The sequence below is a fragment of the Trachypithecus francoisi genome, unplaced genomic scaffold, assembly GCF_009764315.1.
Source record: "Trachypithecus francoisi isolate TF-2019V2 unplaced genomic scaffold, Tfra_2.0 Lachesis_group13, whole genome shotgun sequence".
Lineage (NCBI taxonomy): Eukaryota > Metazoa > Chordata > Mammalia > Primates > Cercopithecidae > Trachypithecus > Trachypithecus francoisi.
Genome location: NW_022681458.1, coordinates 107,001,207 through 107,017,205, shown reverse-complemented (window position 1 = coordinate 107,017,205; position 15,999 = coordinate 107,001,207).

The following is a 15,999-nucleotide window of genomic DNA, read 5'->3' as shown; positions in this document are numbered from 1 at the left end:
GAGCTTCGTTATTTTATTCATCTCAAGCCTGCTTGGCATGCTGTAGGATTCTTTGGGAATAGAGTTTTGCAGGATGAGACTCTTCCCATTTTCAGTAACTCACACATCTGTTCATGCAGTGTCATCAGTAAAGCAAATAATAAACCACCCTCAAGAAAGCCTATAAAAAGGCTCTCCTCCCTATTCTGAGCTAGAGCATAATCCTCCCAAAGACCACTCTTATCAGGCTAAATGAAGCAGTGTAAGCAAATTATTGTGGCTATTAACCAGTCAAATCATGGAAGGAGAATGAAAAAAGATGTCTGTGCTGTCACACTGGGGAGACCTTGCTTTAAGTACTAAATCTTGGATATGTTACTCGATCTCTCTGAACTATAGTTTCTACATCAGTAAAATGGCGACAATAGTGGCTTCCTCATAGAAGTGACATAATAATTGCATGAGATGATAAATGTAAAGTGTGAATACATACCATCAATTATTGGCTGATATTTCAGCCAACAGTTTTATTAGTTAATAGACTTCCTGCTTTAAGTGATGAAAATCCAACTCAAATAGTTTAATACCATGATTTGTGTGTCACATAGCAAGAAGTCTGGAGGTAAAGCAGGCCCAAGTTGGGCAATTTCAATGGCGCAATCATGCCCAAAGAGGTCCAGGTCTTTCCAACTTTCCACTAGAAAGTTCTGAATATGCTCCCTGGGCTAACTCCCTTCACAAGTCACAAGATGGTTTGTTTAGTTTTAGGGGTCGTATCTTCATCACTAAATGTCCATAGTCAGAAAATGGGGTTTTGTAGCCCAATATCTCTTGTAATTGTTCAGAAGCCCTTCCCAGGAGCCACCTGTCTCCCTCATTGGTAACTTGGTTGGACTTGTGTCCATGCTTATATCCCTGCTCCTCTGTCACACTGGGAAGACAAGTGGCATCACCATGATTAGCATGGATCAGTCCTGACTTGTCCCCTGGGTTAGATGGGGCTGGAGATGGGGTAGGCACCTGGACGTACCTACTTGATTCAAACCTATGCAATGACTATTAACAAGATATAAAGAGAAATAGTTGGGGGACAGGTAACCAACAGTTTCTTACACAATTACCCTCTTAAACTCCACTCTAGACTTCCCATAATACCAAATGCTGAGAGAACACAAAAGTAGCTCCTTGTAAGGTGTAAGAATTGAATTGGAGGAGACAAAAGGTTTGAAGCCAACTCTAATGAAGTGTTATATGGTATACAGCAGTGCTTCTCAGGCTTTAATGTGCATATAAATCCCTTGGGAATCTTACTACAATGTAAATTCTAATACAGTAGTTTGGAGTGGTGCTGAGATTCTGCATTTCTAAAAGCTTCCAGGTGATGCTGCTGCTTCTGGTATGAGGACCCCACTTTAAGGAGCTGAGACACAGACCACATGTGATGCTAGATGTGTAGGAAGAGTGGAATCTGGATCATTCTGAAGTGTTTCTCAGAGGTGGCAGGATACTGTGTGAGCCCTGAAGCTGATATGAGTTTGATAAATAGAGAAGACAAAATATAATATGATTTGGGATCTTTTAGGGAAACACATTTGCTGACTCGATAATACCAAGGACAGTAATGTAGTTATTAAGACATCAAAACAGAGTATATATTTCCTGGATTAAACAGCAGGCACAGCATGCCAGAAAGCCATGGCTGTTAGGATTACCTGCTCTTATATATTTTTTGTCTTAATGCCTAAAAAGAAATAGACAAGGTAACAGTACATTTGTACCTCAGAGCAGAATAGCAAGTTAAAAGAACTCAACCAGGATTTGGATGTATTTTCATGAATGGGAATGGGCCTTTGCCTAAAGATAAATTAATCTCTCTGAGATTTTTTGGTATCTTTTATCTCTCCAAACAAGCTAAACCAAACTTTACCACTGTCTTAATGGTTACATTTTTTTTCTTTCTTAATGCTATGTGTTTTCTGAATAAATTAGTCACATGAGTTCTTAGAAAATCAAGAAAAAGGGAAACCGAAGCAAAGAGTAGATATGTTCTTAAAATCAACTTCCTTTTAAAAAGTATGAACGTATGTGGATAACAAGGCCATTACACCAGTTGACATTGGTTGACCAGCCAATAGCACTGCTGAGGCAGCACATCCATGTCTCTGATTTATAATGATGTCATTTTTCTTTTGGGGATGTAACTGGAGACTACTTGAGAGGTCAAGAACAACAAAGCTATAAAAGATTAAAAGGAAAAAAAGATAATTATGGAATGTCATTGCTGAGATGTTGCTTGAGAAGCTTTCCTATCCTCCCCTGTGAAAGCCAGGAGACTGGTGGCTAGGAACGTCAGGGAGATGATTGCATTTTTACGTGGGATAGAATGAACAGCAATGGGGAGTGGAGAAAATAGAAGAGATACTAGCCCTGAATTTTGGATTATTATGCATTTGGTGGCTTGTACTCTGGAATACTATATTCTACTATTACACATTATATGGTATTGTTGATCAAATGGAAAAATGATAGGATTGAGTAATCAAAATAAATTAAGTATGGAGGTCAGGATGCTAGCTCCAGCAATCCTATGAATTTCCTATCTGGTTCTCAGGTTTCTCACCTGTAAAATGAGAGAGTTGAACTTGACAGTATTCCCCAAACCTGCCAAACATCAGGATAATCCAAGGAGTTTATTAAAAGCACAGATTGGCCGGGCACGGTGGCTCACACCTGTAATCCCAGCACTTTGGGAGGCCGAGACGGGCGGATGACGAGGTCAGGAGATCGAGACCATCCTGGCTAATACGGTGAAACCCCATCTCTACTAAAAATGCAAAAATTAGCTGGGTGCGGTGGCGGGCACCTGTAGTCCCAGCTACACGGGAGGCTGAGGGAGGAGAATGGTGTGAACCCGGGAGGTAGAGCTTGCAGTGAGTGGAGATCACGCCACTGCACTCCAGCCTGGGCGACAGAGCGAGACTCCGTCTAAAAAAAGAAAAAAAAAAAGGCACAAATTCCTTGGACCCACCAAACACCTGCTGAATTAAGATTCCTGGAGTGGGATGGGGTCAGGATAGGGCCCAAGCAACATGTACTTTTAAAGGACTCCTTGGCTGATTCTCTTGTACCTCCTCTTCCCATGTTGTAGGACTCTAAGATCCAATTCAGCTCCCAGATCCTATGATATTAATGTGACAGTTTGGGTGGTAATTTAGAAATAGAGAATGAAAGGAAAATTATCTAGATAGCCACAACAATGGTATTCTTAAATTATGGTATTCTTAAATTATTAGTTTACTGTGAAATCGTTTTCACAGTGGTTGGGCCTCAATCTTGCCGCATGTCACCTATGCCTTTGGGAATGGCCACCTATCAGTGCAAAACTGATTTGGAGGCAGAGAGGAGAGATAAACCACTTTATTTGTACCTGGAGATCCTGGTCTGCATTTATTCAAGCACAATTAAAAACAGTAGGGTTTCCCAGTTAACATTTGGTAAAGCTCACAAAAGATTGCTATTTCGCTTATTGTTTTGAAAGCCTTTCGGGGAGGAGGCATGTTTTGATGAAAGTATTGTCTTAAATCTACAAACGCAAAGTTGTGTCATGGCTTATGCATCAGAGGGTTGGTTCTAAAGCACTTTGTGGTCAACTCCAAGGGCCAGTTGAGAGTAGGAACTGTTTTTTCATCCCTTTTTCATAAGCTGCTGAATGTGTGTTTCTTAAAAAGGACGGGCCGCTTTTTCTTAAAAGCTATTGTTGGAGTTTTGTAATTTTGGGGGTGCTTCTACTGCCTTATTGACTGTTAAAATGGCATCCTAGAAGTTTCATTTCAGGGAAATACATGCACATGTCATAGGGTGGATGGACCTTCTCTGTATCTGTGCCTTTAAACCAGGCCAGTGGCTACTGCACACTGCTGGCACTCAGATCCAAGGAGCTTTGCTGTTCTGACTGATTTCTATGTTTGTGACAATTACTGTCCCTCACCACCTCCAGCCCTGCTCTCACAGCTCAGTTGTGTTAGTTCCTTTCCCCTCTATTCCATGTCTGTACTTACCTGGCCTCTAGCCTTCTGCCCACGTCTTCTACTCTTAGTTCTGAGGACGGAGTTAGAATTTGAGTGTTGTTTTTGTCCCTGTTTCTTAGACCAGGTAGTGACTGCCTTCTGACTGTATCTGCTACTTCAGGTGACTGTCCGCTGAAGAAAACTCCAGTCCCTATTTTTACGTCTGGATGGATCTTTCCCCCTCCCTTCCTAATTCGTACCCCACTAAAACATCTTCCTGACATTCTCTGTCTGTGCCTGTGCATGGTTACTAGACTGATGTATGGGATTTGTCTTATTGGAGACCTATCACAAGATGGTAGAATTAATAGTCTAACTCACTGCCTATCCAGACTTAATGGGCCGATGAATCATCTAGGGATCTTACTAAAATGCAGATTCTAATTCAGTAGGTCTGGGTGAGTCTTTCTGAGAAGCTCCTAGGTGATGCAATGCTGCTGGTATACATACCACATTTTTTGTAGCTAGGGTATAATTGATCCCAGAGGCAGTACAACATAGAGCAGAGGTTTTGAACCTCTGCACTGGAATTCTTTCATGTATGGGGCGGTTCTGTGCATTATAGTGTGTTTAGAAATATCCCGGCTTCTACCCGCTAGGTGCCAGTAGTATTCTCCTCTCCAAGTTGTGACAATCAAAACTGTGTTCAGACATTACCAAATGTCTTTTGGGGAGTAAAACCACTCCTGGTTGAGAACTGCTGGCATGGAGGTTATTACTAAGGGCTCTGGATGGGAACGCCTGGATTCAAATTGTAGCTCACCAACTTACTAGATGCGTAGCCTTGAGCAATTTACTTTTCTGTGCCTCATTTTCCTTCTACATAAAATGGGAATAATAATATCTACATTGGATATTCATAGGGTTGCTGGGAGGATTAAATGATTAAATGTCCATGAAGTGCTTACAACTATATCCATGTGAGCACCTGGAAATCAATAAATGTTAGCAAATATTATCAACATTTCACTCTATACTAGCCTTTTCATTAAAGGATACTAACTTACTGTCTGCAAACATACTTTGATCAATCAAAAGAGAATAAATATTACATATTCTTGGATTAATACAATGTAGTTTATTTACTTATCCACATTAAGAAGAGAAAAACAGCTCATTAAAAATACATTTTGGCATTTTGTATTGATTTGATTTAGTTAATTACTATCCAGTATGTGACACCTAATTAATTCCACTTGAACTTCATATGACAGTAGGGGGATGTGGGGGAGGAAGATAAAGCATGCCTATGTATGCAATTCCTAACAAAACAATAACTCATCTAATCTTCATCAAATCTAAGTTCTGAGACTTGGATAATAGTCCTGCAGTCTTCAAACCTTCTAAGATTGGGCATTAGTAATTTCTGTGACGTGTCAGGGTTTAATGTTTTGTTATGTACTTAATTAATTTTTGCTTTTTCAATGGAAGAAATAGGTGTAAAGATATATCATGAATTCCTGCTACATTGAGACTGAAGTCACCCAGTGAAGGCCCAGGGAGACTCAGACTAGTGACTAGAAGATAAGGGTGAAACTAACTTGATAGATGTGGAGTTTCAAACTTTGGGCGTCTGGCCTGTAGGTTGGTCTGGTACACAAAGACCTCATGGAGGAAGCATGGCAATGTTAATAGAACCATGCCTTCAAGTTGGCTAGATTTTAGTCTCAGATATGCCTCTAACAAATCTGTGACCTCTACACAAGTCTGTGACAAGTCACCAAATCTCTCTGGGCCAGCTCATGCCTGCTTTGGTAGTGATTAGCCCTTCCATTAACCCAGAACATGGCAGGCTCAAATACTCCCTTCCCCAGACATAAGTGAATAAATCCTGCTGAGTGCTAACTCGCCACTTGGCACTTCTCTCAAAGCACACTGCCGATGTCCATTCTGGTTGCAATAAATAGAATCATATTTTCTAGGCTCATAGGGATATGACTTGATTTAGTTAATCATGATCCTATCTTTTTTTTTTTTTTTTTTTTTTTTTGAGGCGGAGTCTCGCTCTGTCGCCCGGACTGGAGTGCAGTGGCCGGATCTCAGCTCACTGCAAGCTCCGCCTCCCGGGTTTATGCCATTCTCCTGCCTCAGCCTCCCGAGTAGCTGGGACTACAGGCGCCCGCCACCTCGCCCGGCTAGTTTTTGTATTTTTTTTTTAGTAGAGACGGGGTTTCACCGTGTTAGCCAGGATGGTCTCGATCTCCTGACCTCGTGATCCGCTTTAGTTATCCTGTATTCAATGATCCTAATTAATGCCGCCTATCTGCTTAGTGAAATTTTTAGGAAGAATCTCTCCTTTCATTGTCAACAAGAGTTTACTTTGAAGAACCCTATCATTATAATACTTGAGTTATTTTTCCATAATCATATACTGCCACTGACCTTGCATGGAACTTTAGGAATAAGGGCTCTTTAGAGTTTACAGGTGTCTGTGAGACAGCTTAGCTTATGGAAAAAGAAAGCAAAGTGTTGTTACTGTATTTGAGCTTAGAGCATTTTTACATGGTGATAGAACAGCTGGTCATTTCAGTGGAAAAAAGTTCACTGGTATTTGGTTTTATGTAAATCAAAAACAAAGGATGAATAAATAAAATGTGAGCTGTTGATTGAATTTTTCATCAGATGTCCAAGCAAAAATGAAATGAGAGTCACAGCAGTCTTACTTGTTGTCTAACCATATTCATGTGCAGCCAATAGTTGTTGAGTGCTTACTGTGTGCTGGGCACGATGTTAGACACGTTTTGTGCATTATGGTTCACTTGATCCTCATTCCAAAACAATATGTTCATATTTACCACCCCACCCTGCCTCATTTTATGGTTGAGTAAATGGAAGTCCAGAAAGATTTAGTATCTTGTTCAAGGTCACAAGGCTAGTAAGTGAGAAAGCAGACATTAGGTCTAAGGATTTAGACTTCAGAGCTCTTATCCATGATGCCAGCTCCATCAAACTTTATGCAGTAATTTTATTTTAAAATGTTTTCAATATTCACACTCTCAGTGACACTAATAACATTCTAAATGTGTTAAATGGAAATTCCCTGGTACTTCAGGTTGAAAAATTATGCAATTCACATAAGAAACAAATAAGCATGGTCTTCTTTGATATCATTGGCACATTGCCCAATCTCATTACCTATTGACATTTTGGAGATATCTCCAGCAACAATATCTAGAGTTCTTTGAGCACTTGTTTTTGTTTAATAGAATACTATGTTTGCTCTCTGTTTTCCTTGTCGCAGCAAGGGAAGACCAATCTGCTATTCTACTACTTTTTTTTCCCACTTATAATCACTGTAAATTCAGAGCTGGTAAAAATGTCAGATTGATAGTACTGCTCTAGGAAGCCACAGAAAGGAAGTGTAAATCATTTCCTCACTTCCTGCCAATAATCTCAAACCAAAACGTGAAAGGTGCATTTTTAGAAAAGAGAGACTAATTCGTGGTCTGAGGCAGTTACTATAAAATTTCCTTGAAAGCCCCAATTAGGAAGTGAAAGGATACACTAAAGTAAAAAGGAGTTGACTCCTTTAGAATTGTAATGACTAAAAGAGGAAACACCTTTGGAAAAAAAGGACTTTGTATTTACTAATCACCATTAAACTGTTAGGAAGGAGAAGTACATTTTTTATCTTCAAGTCTTGTGGTAAAGTCATAATTAGTTTCTTAAGGGTCCGAGGAGGTAACCAGGATGGAGAGCCATTCTCAATCAATATGATTTCGATTGTAAGAAGTAGGGTGGGCTGGGCGCTGTGGCTCAAGCTTTGCAATCACAGCACTTTGAGAGACTGAGGCAGGTGGATTACTTGAGCTCAAAAGTTCAAGACCAGCGTGAGCATGATGGTGAAACCCTGTCTCTACAAAAAAAATACAAAAATTGGCCAGGTGTGGTGGCGCACGCCTCTGGTCCCAGTTACTTGAGGCTGAGGTAGGAGGATCACTTGAGCCCAGGAGGCAGAGGTTGCAGTGAGCCAAGATTGCACCACTGCACTCCAGACTCCAGCCTGGGTGACAGAGCCAGACCCAGACCCTGTCTAAAAAAAAAAAAAAGACTGAAGAAGAGAGTAATAGGGACCTATCATAATTATTCTAAAATATTCTGAAGAACTGTCACATTAACAATAATAATATTAATTAAAAAAATCTACTCTTTGATGGCCCTTCTAGATGTTAGGCTTGCTGTACACCATCTCATGTAATTCCTACCACATCCTGAAGCTTTATGTACTGTTTTCACCCCCATTTTACAGATAAGAAAATAAGTGTCCTAGAGGTTGAGAACCTTGTTGCAGGTTCAGGATAGTAGTTTGTGGTGGAGTCAGGACCTAAACAAGCTCTGTCTGCTTTTGGAACCCTTTTTCTCCACCACAATATACACCCCTCTTTGTGAACGAAGGCTTAGGTTGATTCTTATTCCGTTCAGATCTTCGCAGCAGATCCATGACTAATGGGTAAAAGTTCCAGGATGGCATATTTAGGCTCACTGTATCTAAATTTAAAGTAAGTACATTTAAAGTCATCTATCTTCCATGTTAAATAATTTTGAATTTATTCTTTAGGCAGTAGTAAGCTACAGATGGGCTTTTAAGCAAGAGTATATTGGATTTGAAGAAGGTAAGGAAAACAAGATGAAATTATTACCTTAGAACATTGTTGTAACAGTCTTGGCAAGAGGTGATGGAATCTGGACTTTGGGCAGACGATGATGGGATACTGTATAGAAAACATATTCCAGAGGCAGCTAAGAGATAGGCAGGAGGGACTATTGATCAGCTGAGTCTAGTGAATGAGGTAGAAAGAGGAGTCAGCGATGCTTCTGAGACTTCAGCTTAGACAACTGAGTGAGTGCCTGATGACACTATTAACCTCGATATGTTATAGAGACTGATTTGGGGTTGGAGAATGGGTCATGAATTTAGTTACAGGCTTGCTGAGTTTGAAGTGCCTGTGCCACATCAACATAAAGATATACCTTGGGTAGTTAGAAATGGGTCTCCAGTTTGGGTCCTTCACATTGGAGGAATGTGAGTGGATGGACACACCCAAGGAGCATACAGAGTGGGAAGACTGGAAGGCCAAGAACCATTCACAGAGTGGTCATGTCTGTTCTGGCCATTGAGCAGGTGGTTGCTGGTAAAGGAAAGCTGCAAAGAGAAAATTAGATCATCGATCCTCAAATCACAAGAGAACATGTTGGTTTTTTTTCTTTTTCTTTTTCTTTTTTTTTTGAGATTGTCTGCTAAATACAGCAATCTGTGTGCAGCTGAACATTTCCAGTTTTGTCTTACAAAAGGCTCCCAATAGACTAGAGTCAGTAGAAACTGGTTCCAGGGTCTATGATTCAGGTTGATATTCTTAAGACCTTGCCTCCTCTCCTCCTACTGCCCCCTTCACCCCAGTCATCCGGGAATTAACCCCTCTTTTCAAAATTGTGGTTTGCCAACATTCTTATGTTCTGATGACTTTTTCTGCATTAACAACATGTCTATACTTGAAGTGTGATAAAATACATTGAAAAGGCATCAGGTTTTTTTTTTTTTTTTTTTAAATAAGAGCCTGAAATCATTTCTCTTCCTTTTTAATCTTTTTAAACATTTTTCTTCAACTACAGGTGGAATGGTAAGAAGGCCATCTCACGTGTTTTCTTCTCTTCATTTCTTGACAGTTTGTGTGACCTTGTACAAGACACCTCAGCTAGCTGGTACTGAACTTTCCTTATCTTTTAAATATAGGAATTGGACTATATTTTTTGAAGTCCCTTTCAGGACAAAAGTTTTGTGATTCCATAATTCAAGTTTTGCACATAAATGCCATTTAAATGTCATTGGTTAGATCACCAAAAGGATAATAATTGTATAATCAGGAATAGATCAAATGCCATTGCAGTAAGGTTCCTCAGAGATTGAAAAAGTCCTCTTTACAGGAATGAAAGCAAAAGAATTTTTTTTTCATGAGGTCAAAATCTCCATTTTGGTATGAGCTCTAATTAAATTAAAGCCTGAGAAATTTAAACTGGAAATATAGAAGAGCCCCTCCTGCTCCTGACTGACTCTAAAGGTTACAAGATAATAGAACATGTTCTTTGGGAAATGTACAGACTTTTAAGAAAGGTGAATAACTAACTTGTTGAGGAAGCTGTAGCTCTAAGCTACAACTCAAAGTGGGTGAACTTAGCAAGAAAGCCTGCTTTGACAAAAAGGGACACAAAGATCAGACTAGATTGGGTATGGTGTTGTCCTCAAAGAGCTGGCAGCAATATCCCCTGAGAGATGGACCAAATCATGGCTGACATGGAAAGCCAATTGTCTAAGTAGGGGAAGCATGCTGAGTGCCACTCCTGGTAAGAAAGATAAAAGAAGTCCATAAATAGGAAGCCGAATCAAAGAGTCAATGACAGAGAGCATCAGGAGTAAGTTGAGAAGCAAAGTGTGAGAACATTTGCAGGGAGAGCAGTGCTGGATAAAGGTCATTGCACCATGAAAGTTTTCCTTTATATGTCTCCAGCTACCTGTCCTGAGAGTTTTGAGAAGCCAGGTGGAACCAGACACTGGGAGGTAAACTGCCTTTTGTGCTCTGAGCATCCTTGATCTAGGCAAAGCAGACTGCTAAGGAATGGAAGTCTTTCCTTCCTTGAGAACTCTAGAAATTGGGCCAATGGTGCATACAAGTGATCTAATATTGTGGTATCAAGATGTGACTGTGTATCATGGTACCTGCACTTTCTGTTTATTTCAGTGGACTTGGAGATGAACCCTTAGGTCAGTCCTGTCTCCCATCCTGTCACTGCTTCCCCTCCACCTTGGGTGAATCACTCCTTCCGAGCAGTGACAGCCATCACCAAAATTGAGAACTCAGCGTGACAAAAGGGCTGTTTTCACTGTTCTCTGGCAACATAATATAAAAGTTCACCACATCAGGCACATCATCTTAATCACCAGGGTCAAAAGAACCTTTAGATGTGACAAGTTGCTGCCTTCTTAGTTAACTTTTTCCCTCTGACTGGCAAGGAGAAGACTGCAAATCACCAGCATCAGGATGATTATTTCTTTAGATTTGTCTCCATCAGTTGCAAATATGGATTTCAGCAAGAGTCTTTTGTACTGAAAGGATATATGAAAGGAACCCAAAACTCACACTTAAAGGTGAGAATGAACAAGGGCACCAGAATTCGTAAGGAAACCAGTGAATCCATTTCTTCAGTCCGTGTTTTTTAAAGACCTACTCTGTGCTTGGCACTGTTTCTTTAGGCACTGGTAGCTACAAGAGTAAACAGGCTGACAAAGTTCAGCTCTAATTGAGCTTACATTCTAGCGGATAAATGAACACACAATAGCAAAATGTTACATAATGACAAGTAGTATGCAAAGAAACAAGTAGGGGGATGTGATACAGAATGACAGTGGCTACTTTATTTAGGTGTTTGGAAAGGCCTCTCTAAGGTACTGACATCAACACTGAGATCTGAATGATAAGAGAGAGGCAGCTGCATGCAGGTCTTGGGGTGAGTGTTCAAAGCACAGCATAGAGTTGATACAAAGTCCCTGAGGCAGAACTGAAATTGGCATAGAAGACTATAGTCAACAGTGACAGAGTAGAGAGGTAGAAGATGAATTCTTAGAGAAAAATAGGGGTCAGATTGAATAAAGAATTTGGAGTTTATTCTAAGTGTACTGGGAAATCATTGGAGGGTTTTAAGCAGAAAAATGATTTTATCCAGTATACCCTTTGAAAAGATCACTGTGGCTACTGTGTGGAAAATGGATTGTATGAAGACAGGCATGTAAGAACAGGAATCCATTAGGAAGTTACTGCTATTACTCACTAGGAAAGATCATGGTCGCTTTGAGCAGAGTGGTGAGAGTAGAAAAGAAGAGAAGTGGATGCCTGTGGGATTTATTTTGGGGGTAGATCTAACAGAACTGGTTATTTCCATGTAGGTGGGATGACAGAAAGCATGAAGGATAATTCCTGGAGTTTGCAGGTGAACAGAATCAATGTTCAATTTGAAGTACATGTGTGATGTCAAAAAAGATGTCAAGGAAGCACTTGGATATGGAATTGGAGCATGGAGGAATGCACAATGCTAGTGTGGAAGAGACAGGTACTGCGCACTTCATCTTCTTGTGCTTTCCTATAGTTTTTGATCCTCTCTGCATTTTGGTAGGGTCACATGACTGGTTCTGGACAATGGGCTATGTCACCTTGGGTTGAAACATAGAAGAGGGAATTTGAGTTTTGCAGTGATCCCTCCTGCTTCTGCCACAGAGAACAGCAATGTCCCAGATGGCAGAGCCCTTTTCAACCTTGGTCCCTGAGTGGGTTATGTGAAGCAGAGTCACCATTTCCTCTCATAACCTGTATTAGTCATACAGGATGAGACACACATAAATCTGCATTAAGCCAGTGAGGTTTGGAGGCGAATTATTATTATTATTATTATTATTACTTTATTATTATTATTTTTTTTACTGTAGCACAACTGAGGCTGTACTGACTACTACAGCCAGAGAAATGGATTAAGGCATTACCAGTAAAAGGATACTTTCTAAAATGGTGGGAATGGACATATTCATTTAAGGAGAAAGTCTAGACGGAGAGAAAAGGGGAGACCAGTTTAGAGCCCTAATATGCTCCAGCATGCAGGAGTTGAACAAAGGAGGAAAGCAAGTGTTGTGTGAAACTTAGAAAGTTAAGAGAAGAGTCCTAAGAACAGGATTGTTGGTGTTGAAGTGCTGAGTATTGACGCAAAAGGGATTTTGCAGCATGCATAGACACTGCAATGGCAATTGAGTTTTCCTTAGACACACGGCTGTAAGAGAGAGCCTGTGCTGTGATTTCGTAGAATGAAGTCATGACTGGAGCTAAAGTCCATGACTGGACACTAAAAATGTCACACCGATAAATAAACTATTTCAAGCCAGCAGGTCACAAGAACTGAGGATTTTTTAAAGCTGGTTCACAATTGGGCAGAGGCATATGTATTCAACACATCAAGCTTTTCTGACCTCACCCCAGACTAGGTTAGATGCTCCTCCTCAGGGTTTCTACTGCATCTGCTGGATGCCTCTAAGGGCTGGTATATGGCAATTTAAGTGTCTGTTTCCTCAGATAATATCTCCTCGAAGACACTCTCCAGTGCTTACAGTGATGCCTGCCACAAAGTGAATTCTCAGTCAGTGTTTGTTGAATGAATAGTCTTCCTTGGCACCTGCAAGAGCACCTCCCACAAATATAAGGTGATAAGGGTTCTGGTTATTAGAAACATAAGGTGATAATGATTCTATTAACATCACATGACTAAGAAAAGTCTAACCCTGTGGTTCAGATTCCTCACACGTCATAGTCCATCAACAAGTATTTAACTGAGTGCCTGCTGTGTACCAAAAGTTGTGCCATTGGAAAAAAAAGAAAATATCTATCTTAGCCTCTATCCTCAAGGAACTAGCAATGCAGTTGAAAGGACTAGCTAATGATTATGAAACCATTAGAGAACAGTAGGAAATAGTACACAGTTAATTGAAAAACTGAATGGCAGAGACAATGAGCATTACAGGAGTATGAAAATGGGAAGACATAGATAAATGTAGAATGAAATAAGATCCAGGAAAATTTCATAGAAGAAGTGGGACTTTGAGGGAAGGTAAGATTTGCAAGACTGAGGAGGGAGAGATGGAGAGGACCTGAATCAGAATGGGTGGGAAGGTAAGGTGGGGCCAGATTAGGAAGGATCACAAAAGTCAGTGAGGTGCTAACTTATGTCATTCATTCAACATTTAGTGAGACCTGCCATTTGCCAGGCACTGTTGTAAGTATGGTGTGTGTGTGTGTGTGTACAGTCCCTGACCTCTTGGGGCTTACATTCTTAATAAGAGGATAGATAATAATCATTGAAAAACTATGTAGCAAAATTTCAGATTGTGATAAAGGCTGCAAAGGAAATGAAGACCAGATAAGAGATACAGAGAGATGGAGGAAGATATTTTCTGTGGGGGAAGGTAAGGGAAAGCTTTTCTGTGGAGCTGATATTTTTAAAGGGACTCACATAAAGTGACAAGATGAAGATAATGGTGGGTTCCTGGGAATCAAAGTGATATGACAGAGTATATCAGGAAGATGATGCATAATAGAGAGACGTGGAGAGTCAATGAGGTAGCAGCAATGAAAATGGCATAATTCAGAATCTAAGAAGAATATACTAGAAAGCTTTAGTTATGGGATTTCTTTTATATGCTTTCTTTTAAACATCAGCAGTATTGGGGGTTTTCCCTATAGATATTTAGGTCCTAAAGTTTAAATGACTAAGACATGAAAAAAATGATGCTCTTTTATCTGTTTCACCCCTTATACCTCACTTATGAGCACTGTAGCTTGCAATCTGTTGACAACAGTCATTTTCCAATATTATCTATTCTTCCTATCCTATAAAGGGACCTACTGTCCATCAGACAGGTTGGTGTCCTTAGAAGACAGAGAAATAGAAGACACGGGCCCCCTTGCCCATCTTATCAAAGTTAGGCTTATGAGTATCGTGTGGCTTTGTGCCCAGCAGAAGAGGATTAAGGTTGCCAAATCTTTGGATAATAACAAGCTCCAATCTACATAATACCTGGTCTTTACAAACCAAGTCATTATGAATGTGATCCAAGTTGTCACTCCAGGGGTTTTATTATTTCCACATTAGTCAGTGTTGTGTCTTAGATATATGGAGGTTGCCAGCTTGTTTAGTGTGGATTGAATGACTGCCTCTCCTTTCTTTGCTCTGGTTTGGTAATGTTAGAGAGCAATGGGGAAGAAGGGATTGTTGTACTATAGATCTCTTGGTCAGTAAATATTATTAGAGGATGAGCACCAAAACACTGAACCTGGATAATGCTGGGCATTGGGGTGGGTAGTAGGGGCTTCTAGGGCAGAGATCAGAAGCAAGGGTCCCAGAACTGACTGGATGGGGCTGATCACTATCCAGCGTCTCCACAATACTGCTATATGACAAGAATACAGAGCCAAGATCCTTCCAAATATTAAACCATTTGGTTCTCTCTCTTTCCATTAAGCCACTGCCATCTCTTGCCTGGACACTGGCATCCCTGTTACACTCTTGCCATTTTCTTGGTTTCTGCACAGCATCAAGGTGATCTTTTTAAAGTCTAAATTATATCATATTGTTCAAAGAGATAAAACCACCCATTGGTCACAAGCACCTGCTCCTCTGCCCCTGCCTGCCTTTCCTATCCCACCGCACTGCAGTTTTTCCAGGCTCACTCCTCTCTGGCTACCTTGGACTCCGATGGGTTCTTCATGTGCCAGCCTCTTCCAGCCACAGGCTCTTTGGCCATGTATCCTTCTTCTTCCCCTTTCTTGGCTGCTGCCTACTTATATGAGATGCAGTGTATCTCAGTGATTAAAAATGCACACACTAGTGCCAGACTGCCTGGCCAAATCCTAGCTTTTCTTCTTATCAGCTGTGTGACTTTGAGTAAGTTGCTTAAACTCTCTACACCTCCACTGTAAAATGGAGTTGAATATAGTGTCCATATCTTGGGGTAGTTATGAGGATTAAATTATATATATATAAATAAAAGATTTAGCCTGATGCCTGATATCTAGAAAAATCTTCATAAATGTTACCTCTCTTTCACGATTGAGTCTCAGCCTAAACATCATTTCCTCTGAGAGCTCTTGCATGGTTCTGACCTTCCTTTCTACCCCCACTACTGCATTCCTTTTTTATTGCAGTACTCTTTTCTTTTGCTGCCATATTATATATTTAGGATCATTTGCATACCTGTTTATTGTCACTGCATTAGACTATAAATGCCATGAGGGCAGGAACTCTGTATCACTGAATAACCAATACCTAGTGCAGTGCCAGGCACATAGTAGAGACTAACTAAATATGTTGCTGAGTGAATGACTGGGGCTGATGGTTCAGGACTTAGTTTGTGAGTGTTGAGCAT